Source organism: Acomys russatus, chromosome 29, assembly GCF_903995435.1.
Source record: "Acomys russatus chromosome 29, mAcoRus1.1, whole genome shotgun sequence".
Taxonomy (NCBI): Eukaryota; Metazoa; Chordata; class Mammalia; order Rodentia; family Muridae; genus Acomys; species Acomys russatus.
Window position 1 is genome coordinate 40755968 of NC_067165.1, and position 9671 is coordinate 40765638.

Consider the following 9671-nt stretch of genomic DNA (forward strand, 5'->3'; position numbering starts at 1 on the left):
CCCCACCCCCACCACACCTTCCCTGGGCGTTACAGAAATGGTAAGTGATTGATGGCCCTTTCTTGTCCTGGGTACCATGAGGCAGAGAACTCTTGGAGCATCTTTCCCCTTCTTAGGGCTCAGGCCTCCCATTGTCAGGAGGAGCCGGAGCCCAGCACCAGCATGTCTTGAGACCGAGCCCTGGGGCACCACCTTGGTGGATGGCCTGCACTTACCACCCTTATTCTAGGAGGAGAATTTGAATGCCATGTCCTCTGGCACGTGGGTGCTGTTAGCTGACAGTAACATGCCAAGGGCATTGGCTCCAGGGAGCAAGGACAGTGGAGAACCAGCTACACCAACCCCAGCCTGACCAGCAAGAGCCTGAGAGGAGAGCATCATTCCTGGAGAGAGCAATGTGTGTGTGCAGGCGCGGTATGAGTTCCCACAGACAGACACTGCCAGCTCAGTGTGGCCGAGAGATGTGGCTGACAGAGCCTCTGGGCAGAGACGGGGGTTTGCACTCTCCCCTCACTCGGGTGATTACATCTCAAGTCAGCTGTTGCCAGCCTCAGCGGGTTCCTGTGACACCTGGAGGCAGAGCCCTGGTGTCCTGTGCTCCCTCCCAGCAGTTCTTCTCAGCTCACTCTTCCAGCAATGGCCTGGCTCGTCCTCTAAGGAAGAAAAGTGCAGGTGTCGCTGTGGCTTCTTACTCTAAATGAAAGTCTATCTAATGGAGGGAGAAAAAATAACAATAAAGATTTTTCATAGGTTGGTGAGTGAGCTGAGCTGGTTTCTCTCTCAAGGCTATCACTGCTGGGGCCCTTCGCAGGAGACATGTGGAGGAGGGATGGCAGCATCAAGCTTGGTCAGTGTTAATGGCCGGGGCTGGGGGTGCTCAACTGGTAGAGCTTCCTGAGCATGCCTGGGTTTGAGCCCAGCACCACATAAACTAATTGTGGTGACACATACCTGTGAACCCAGTAATCGTGAGGCTGTGAAGCTGAGGCAGGAGGATTCAGGTGAGTTCTGGGTCAGCCTGGGCTACAGTGATATTCTGTCTTGAAAAGGTAAAGAAGCTTAGGTGTGGTGGCACATACTTAATCCAGCACTGGGGAGGCAGAGGCAGGTGGGTCTCTGAATCTCTGTGAGTTCAAGGCTAATTTGGTCTACAAGCAAGACCAGGACAGCCAGGGCTGCACAGAGAAATCCTTGTAACAACAACAACAAAAAAAAAAAAAAAAAGAAGAAGAAGAAGAAGAAGAAGAAAAGAAAAAAACTAAACAAAGTAGGAGGAGAGAAAGAAACAGGGTCTGGGCCTGTTCACACCTCTGCATGGTGGATGTAGAAAAGTCAGTTCTCGTTCCTCTTCAGCTGTGTTGTTAGCTCCAGGGGGTAGACTACATGAGACCTCACCTCAGAAGGGGAGGGGAGTGTGGTGGTGCACACCGTTAGTCCCAGCACTCAAGAGGCAGTGGTTTGTGGATCTCTGTGAATTTGAGTAAAGCCTGGTCTACATAGACAGTTTCAGGATAGCAAAAGCTACACATTGGGACCCTATCTTGGGGAAGGGGGAAGGGTGCTGGGGACACAGCTGGGCTTACACTGTGCCTGCCTAGCACAGCATCAAACCCCTGGGTTTGATCTTCACCCAGGACTAGATGAGCCAGGTGTGTTGGCACACACTCATAATCCCAGCACTCAGGCCTCAGAGGCGGGAGGACGTGGTCATCCTAGCCTACATAGGCAGCTTGAGGTCATGTTGGTTACATGAGATCTGACTCAGAAAACAAACAGCAAACCACTTTGTTTTAGGCCTGGACCAGTCCACATCCGTCTAACACGCAGTCCTCAGAAAGAGGGGCCCTTCTGACCATATGACATCTTCAGTGACCGCCCCATTTCATGCTGATGTTAGCAGCCCATCAGAGTGTAGTGGCATTGACCGTGTAGACAGCCAACATCTGTGTGTGATGGCTGGACAGAACCCCATCCCTCCATCATCCCAGCAGATTGGGGAGGGGAGGGGCGGCGCTCACGAAGAAGAGCTTTGCATGGTCCCTGCTGGCCTTGTAGCTGGAAGTGACCTTGAGTTCCCGACCCTTCTGTCCCTACCTCCCAAATGGTGGGATTTCAGGTGTATGGCACCACACCTGATGGAAATTTACTGATACTTAGCCATCTGTCCAGTTTTAGGACCTGAAATCATTTCTGCTTCGGGAGGTTTTGCCTTGGAAGCACTTTCTGGAAATTTTCACCTTCATCCTCCATAATCCCCTCTAGGCCCTCTTGCCCGCCATGCTATTTACCACACAGGCACATTGCTTCCATTTCCTTTTCAAAAGCTTTGCTTGAGGGCCTGGAGAGATGACAGCTGACAGTACTTGCTCTTGCAGGGGCTCTGAATAGTTCCCAGCAGCCTCATCAAATAGCACGCAGCTGCCCTAACTCCAGCACCGGGATCCAGTGCACGTATCCACACACATACACGTAATTTGAAATAAATATATTTTGAATTTTTTTCCTCTGGACTCTTAATCTTGTGAGGGTTTTTTGGTTTTGTTTTCATTTTAGACAGGGTCTCACTGTATAGCTCTGGCTGGCCTGGAACTTGCTGTGTAGACCAGATAGATGGGCATCAAACACAGAGATCCAACTGGGTGGTGGTGGTGCACGCCTTTAATCCCAGCACTAGGGACGCAGAGGCAGGCAGATCGCTGTGAGTTCGAGGCCAACCTGGTCTACAAAGTAAATCCAGGACAGCCAAGGCTACACAGAAACTCTTGTCTCGAAAAACCAAAACAAACAACAGAGATCCCCCTGCCTCTGTCTCCTGAGTGCTGGGATTAAAGGCATGCACCACCTAGCCCAGCTGCTGTGGGGATTTTAGACGGCACAGTTGTAGCACTGAGTCTTGGCATTGAGCTAAGAGTGTGTATTTCCAGCCAGTCAGAAGGCTGAAGCAAGAAAATCATGTAAGCCCAGAGGAGTTCAAGGCAAAATAACACTTAACCTCAGAACAAAAACCCACCTTTGTGTGGAAGTCCCGCAGCCTATAGTGTGGCCACTCATCTCAGGAAAAGATGTGTCCAGCTGCATCTGGGAGCTCACTCCCCTACAAGGGAGCCCCTTCCTGCTTGAAATGACCTTGTGGCTATCCTCACATCAACTTGGTCTGTCCTTCTCTGGAACTCCTAGTCCATAAAGGAGTTTGTCATCATAGTAAAAGAGACAGATAAGCTAAGTTAACCAAACTTACATAGGAAATGGCTTGTCCAGGACTCAGGCTTTAAAAAAAAAAAAAATCTAACGTCACCCTGCAGTTCTAAGCCGCAGGGCCAACCTTGTAGTTTATGTAGTTAATTGCTCAGAGGGAGGGGTTGGCTGGCTGTGGTCCAGCCTCCAGCAGCTAGGGTGCAGCTGTCAGTCACCTTGAGCTGCCTGACCCACTGAAGTCTGTAAAAGGAAGTAGGTCACTTAAAATGAACCAGGGACGTGAGCAGGTAAAGTAAAAGCGTCTCCCAGGGCCCCTGGCCCCACACAGCAGGCCCCCTCAGGGGTCTGCCTTCCTGGGCACAGATGGATGCTGCTCATAATGAACTCAGCCCTCAGGATTGGGGTGAAAATGGGGTGTGGTGTGCAGACAGCCTGGAGGGGGCCTAGGGACCTGGAGGGCAGGGAGGCAGAACACCCTGTCCTTTGTTGCTGCCTCCCACCCCCAGAGTAGGAGGCAGTGGGGGGGGGGGGGAGTGAATTAAGTGTTTCCCAGTCCCTTAGGTACCTAGCAGCTGTGAGCGTCCAGGCAGCTCTCAGCCTTTGATCAAGGTCCTTTGTTTTGTCCAGGACTTTGTCAGAGAAATCCTTCCCTTCTGTGGCACCGGGTCCTGTTGAAGGAGGCAAGAGCCAACTTCCTGAATGGGGCAGCTCTGGACCCCAGGGGACCTCAGCACCACCCTGCACCCACCAGGCCTATGAGCAGGCCCCCTGCACCTGGACAACTGCACCTTTCCCACAAGATGAACTGGGCTCCGACTAACTATGGGGGCCCCATTTAGAAACCCTTTACCTCTTCTGCCATCCTTTGAAATAATTTGATCTTCTGGGAGACAGCTAGGTGTTTAGAAGGTGAAGTCATTGAAATAAATGCCTTAAAGGGCAGAGGGGCAAGTAGTGCACACCTTTAATCCCAGCACTTGGGAGGCAGAGGCAGGTGGATCGCTGTGAGTTCAAGACCAGCCTGGTCTACAAGGCTACACAGAGAAACCCTGTCTCAAAAAACAAAAAACAAAAAACCAAAAAACAAAAACAAAACAAAAAAAGGCTGCTTTTCTCAAAGACGTGGCTTCAGTTCTTAGCACCCACATGGCAGCTCACAATGTTGTATCCCCAGTTCCTTGAGATCCATCGCACTTTGGGGCTTGCATCTGGTGCCTATAGCTAGGCTTGCAGGCACATAAAATCAAAACAGGGCCTCACGTATCCCAGGCCGGCTTCATATATGGCTTCACAATAGGTATCGAAGGACGGCCTTCTGATCCTCATGCCTCAATTACAAGTATGGGCAGGGTTTATGCAGTGTTGGGGATAAAACCAATGTCATAGCCTGGCAAGGTGACACATGCCTGTAATCCCAGAACTCAGGAGGCAGAGGCAGGTGGATCTCTGTGAGTTCCAGGCCAGCCTGGTCTACAAAGTGAGCCCAGGACGGACAGGGCTCCACAGAGAAATCTGTCTTGAAAAACCAAAACCCACCAGTGTCGTGCATGCTAGGCAGTGTGACTATCAGTGTCTGACAACCAGAAGGCTACCAGGCAGTGCCCATCCTTCAGGGAAGGGAAGTCAGGAGAGAGATCAGCTTGCTGCCAAGCCCCACCCTCCCAGCCTCCTCTGGGAAGGAGCTTCTGTTTACACACCTGTGGGAGACCCACCCACCCTGCACAGCCCTAGGAGGTAACTTTAGACCCAGAAACTTCTCACTTCCTGGCAGCCTTGCTTCCAGCTGGAGAAGGCAAACATTCATAAATATCACTTGTTCTTGTTGTTTTTTGTTTTTCAAGACAGGGTTTCTCTGTGTAGCCTTGGCTGTCCTGAACTCACTTTGTAGACCAGGCTGGCCTCAAACTCAGCAATCTGCCTGCCTCTGCCTCCTGAGTGCTGGGATTAAAGGCATGCGCCATCACACCCGGCTCATTTTTTTTTTTTCTTTTAAAGACAGGGTTTCTCTGTGTAGCCCTGGGTGCCCCTGGAACACACTGTAGATCAGGCTAGCCTTGAACTCAGAGATCCACCTGCCTCTGCCTCCCAAGTGCTGGGACTAAAAGTGTGCCACCACCCAGCCCACAAATATCTTTCATTCCTTTATACTCTTGTTGTAATTTAAGTGTGGCCCCTAAAGTTCATATGTTGAAAACTTAATCCATAAATTCATATGTCCATGAATCTAGATGGGGGACTTTTCAGAGGTTACTAGGATTGGATGATGTCATAGGGTCGGACCCCCAGGACAACACTGGTGCCCTTATCAGAGGAAGAGACCTATGCCTGGCTTACTCTGCATCACCAGCTGTTGTCCTCCACCATGTCACAATGCAGCAAGAAAGCCTTCACTAGACAGCCACACCATGCCCTTGGACTTCACAGCCAGCAAAGCCATGAGCCAAATAAACTTCTGCATGACTTGCCCATGTAGCAACAGAAAAAGACATCAGGCATCTGGAATAGCCCAGTCTTGGTAACACAGCTGGTAGGCGTTGGATGCTAAAAGTCTGGGTAGCCCTCTGCATATGTCAGCCTCAGGAAGGGGTGACATCAGTGGTCCTGGTCTGCCCCTGAGCATCCGTCTAGACTCTGCCTTCTTAGCTGTCACACGGTGCAGACATGGCAGTTCACCGCTAAGCCAAGCTGGCTTTTCTAGAAATTTCTCTTCCACTTTAAGCCTCTTGGACATAGAACGTTGTTTGTTCCCACAGAATAAATCTTATTGTCCACATAGCCAGGATCTGGGGAGACATGGCTTAGAGCAAAAGCTCTGGAGACCAAGGAAAGCAACCATCCCATGAGGCCGCTGCTAAGGAAGAATGTCAAAACACGTAGGACACGCTCAGCAGTATGACCTATGTACAGTAGGCGGTCAGGACATATGGTCATCATGAAAGTCACCCTGGCAGGTGTCGCCTCCACCCCAACCTGCTCATAAGTCACACAGAACACAGACTTACTGCAGTACTTGGGGCTCAGCTCCAGGACCAATTAGGTGCCTGTTAAATGTTTTCTGATGACAGACAAGCCAAGGGGGAGGAGCCAAGCCTTCCCCACCACCATAGAGCCTCTGCCTTACTCAAGAGGCTTTGTTGCCTGGTGGCCTTCCCTAGGCGGTAGTGGAGCTGTGAGGGGTCCCCCAGATGGCAAGGCCTGGGCACAGCAGCTCTGCCTTCTGGGGACCCTGCTGCTCCCCATGTGCTTTAAGCTCTAATCATAGCCAGGCAGGGAAGGGGATAAAATTAAATCCTCGATCATGATCGAGTGGTTAAAATAAGCCATGGCAGCCAGAGGCTCCCTCCCACTGCAGCCCGCATTGCTCTCAGCAAGAGGGAGGAGGAGGAAGAGGAGGCGAGCAGCACCCTGCGTGCCCAGCACCCTTCTGCTTTCTTCTGTCACCCAACAGGACCCAGTGCCAGGCTGCCACCCTGTTCCGAAATGGGGAGCCCCAGGGGGGCTTCCTGAGGCTGGGAACTCACACTAAGGGTAGCCGCCCTGAGGGGCACTTCCAACACTTTATCCAAGAAGACAGGTCCTGAGCTTGGGGTTCCGGGACTGTAGGTCAGGGTTCAAATTCAGACTCTGCCAGTTACTAGCAGTGTATTGTGAGCAATCATGGGAGGTCTCTCAGTTGGGGTTTCCTAACGTGGACTGCAAGAACACCAAAGACACTTACCTCATCACTGTTGTGCTGCACTCATCAGCCAAGGGCCGGATCATGTGGTCCATTGTGGAGAGCAGTCTGCCTGGAGCTCAGAAAATAAGGGGCTCTGCTGACAGGAGAGAATTTCAGAATAATAAGACGAATTATAGGTCTACTCTTCCTTTCTTCTCCCCTCCCCACCCAGCATTCCCACCCCTGCTTCATGCGAGGTGCTCTGTCTCTGAGCCTCAGAGACCCATCCCCAACTTGTACCTCCCCTTGTCCCCTTTAGGGGACCAACCATAGCTGCTGGGCCTGCTCATGCGGCCCCTTCTGAGACTGTAGGTAGTCTGGGGCTGAGGACAACTGGGTGAAATTTTCCTCCATGGTAGGCAATGGCCCAAGCCCAGGCACCTCTAATTTCCCCACCCAGCCTCAGAACAGGACTCAGAGGGCCCCATCTTCTCAACCCAGAGAGGCAGCACCTGGGGGCTGTGGCTGGTATTGCTCTAACCTGGCATGGCAGAGTCAACAGTGCTGGAAGATCTGTGATACACATACATGGTGCGCCCCAGGCAACACCGGGGTGTCCCTTGGCTAAGGAGCTAGAAAGCTGAGTGAGGAAACAATGAGGTGGTAAAAATAACCCTTTGTTTGTGCAGCTCACTTCCTTGTGCATCCCTGCATGAAACAGAAACCACAGCAACAAGACTCAAGATGGGGCCGGGCGTGGTGGTGCACGCCTTTAGTGCCAGTGCTTGGGAGGGTGGATCTCTGTGAGTTCGAGGCCAGCCTGGTCTACAAAGTGAGTATAGGCCAGCCAAGGCGACACAGAGAAGCCCTGTCTTGAAAAACTCGAAAAACCAGGGGGGGGGGGGGAAGCCCCAAGATGGGTCTGGAAGGAAGGGGTTCAGTCTCCAGCGCAGGAGGGCCTGGCTGGACAAGAGTGGCTGGATCCATCCTTTCAGGATCCCAAGAAACCTTACCTTGATGGCCAAGGCCTTTTGTGTGATTGTTGCTGTGGCCCCCTTGAAAGGCCTTTCTTGCTCCCAGCCTCATCCCAGCGGGGCCTGGCTGCTTTCCCCTTTTCCCCCCTTCTTAGCTTAGGCTGTTCCTATCAGCTGGCCCTTTGGGAATTAGTTCCCAGGGACATTGCCTCATCCCAGGGGACTCTGTGGCTGTAGTAGTCTATGAACTCTTCCCAAGCTGACCCACCTGCCCATCGGAAGTGCTGAAGCTGTCTGCCAAGAAGCCGCAGGGGCAAACTGGAGCCGGTCTCTTAGGCCTTCTGTCTAGAACCTTCCTCCAGATCTTTTGGGAGATTCCCCAAAACATGCAACAGCCTACCGAGGTGAGCCCCAAGCCTTCAGTAGGCATCCAGGACTCCTCTGGGTTCCTGGAGAGTTAACCCAACCTACCCTGAGCTAACTGGGCTCCTGTCAGATCTGAGCTAGTCACAACCTGCTGGGCTCAGCCAGGAAGGCAGGGATATGGGACCTAGTCCTCCCTGCCTGTGTGTCGTTGAAGCTGCTGGAGACAGGCCCAGAAGAATTCTTTCTCATCACCTGGAGGGCAATTCGTCACAACAAGCAGACCCAGGCTTGCCAGGCGGCAGGGATTCTGTTCCTTCGGGAACTCCCACCCCAACCACTGCACATGCCCAAGGGGACTTTCTACTTTCACGTGGCTAATTGGGAAAGGCAGCGAAGGTACAGAGGTCTGTGGGTCTGCTGGGCTCTGGCCCAGAAAGCTTCAGGAGTGGAAACCCCACAGAAGCTGATTTGTCCAGACCAGCCCGGAAGCTTTGTGGGAGAGCCAAGTCTGTTCCACCACTACCTCAGTCCCGCTGGGGCCGCGGGAGGTGGGGGGGGTGAGGGATGCGGGGGCGGGGGATGGAGGGATAGGGGGGCAGGGGGCTCCCCAGTATGTTGTAGAGCAGCAGCCAGTGCCAGTTCTGGCTCCATTTTCCCAGCCACCCTAAGTTGGAGGCTGAGAAGGGGGTGTCCCACCCAGGTGTCCTGCTGGCAATGAGGATTTACCCAGCCCTCCTGAGAAGCCAGGCTTAAATGGGAGGAAGCCGAAAGGCTTAGGGGATTACTGTCTGGAGGTCACGGGGGGGGGGGGGGGGGGTGGGGGGGGGGGGGTGTGTGGGGGGGGGGGGGGGGGGGGGGGGGGGGGGGGGGGGGGGGGGGGGGGGGGGGGGGGGGGGGGGGGGGGGGGGGGGGGGGGGGGGGGGGGGGGGGGGGGGGGGGGGGGGGGGGGGGGGGGGGGGGGGGGGGGGGTAGGTGATAAATAATGTTTATTTGCTAACTGTTTTAAATCCTCGTCCACTTCACCTAAGCATTTTTACCTGCCTTCTGATATTGACTGAGCTTGACACCAAAAACGCTTTACGCATTGCAGATACCGGCTTCTGACTGGAACTTGAAGTCATAACCATTTTCCCTGGTCTTAAAGTATTCTAGGTATATGGTTTATAGAGTGCTCGCGACTAGTTTCTCTGAGTGTATATGCTCTTTGGGAGGAGGATTGATAGACGTCTAGATGAGATGGTCACATTATAACTTTGGAAGCTCTACAGAAAGTTTGCTTTTTCCAAGCCTTGGCCTGACGTAGTTTGAAAGTTGTGTTCACAAATTAAAGGGCAGAAAGAGGCCAAGGCATCCTTTGTTCCAACGTGCCACAGAGGGTGATAAACTGTGAAAAACTTCTTTTATTTCATTTAGAACATTCGGTCCATTCTTGTCAAATTCAGCTTCTGTCGCTACTAAGTATCTAATTACCCTGCATT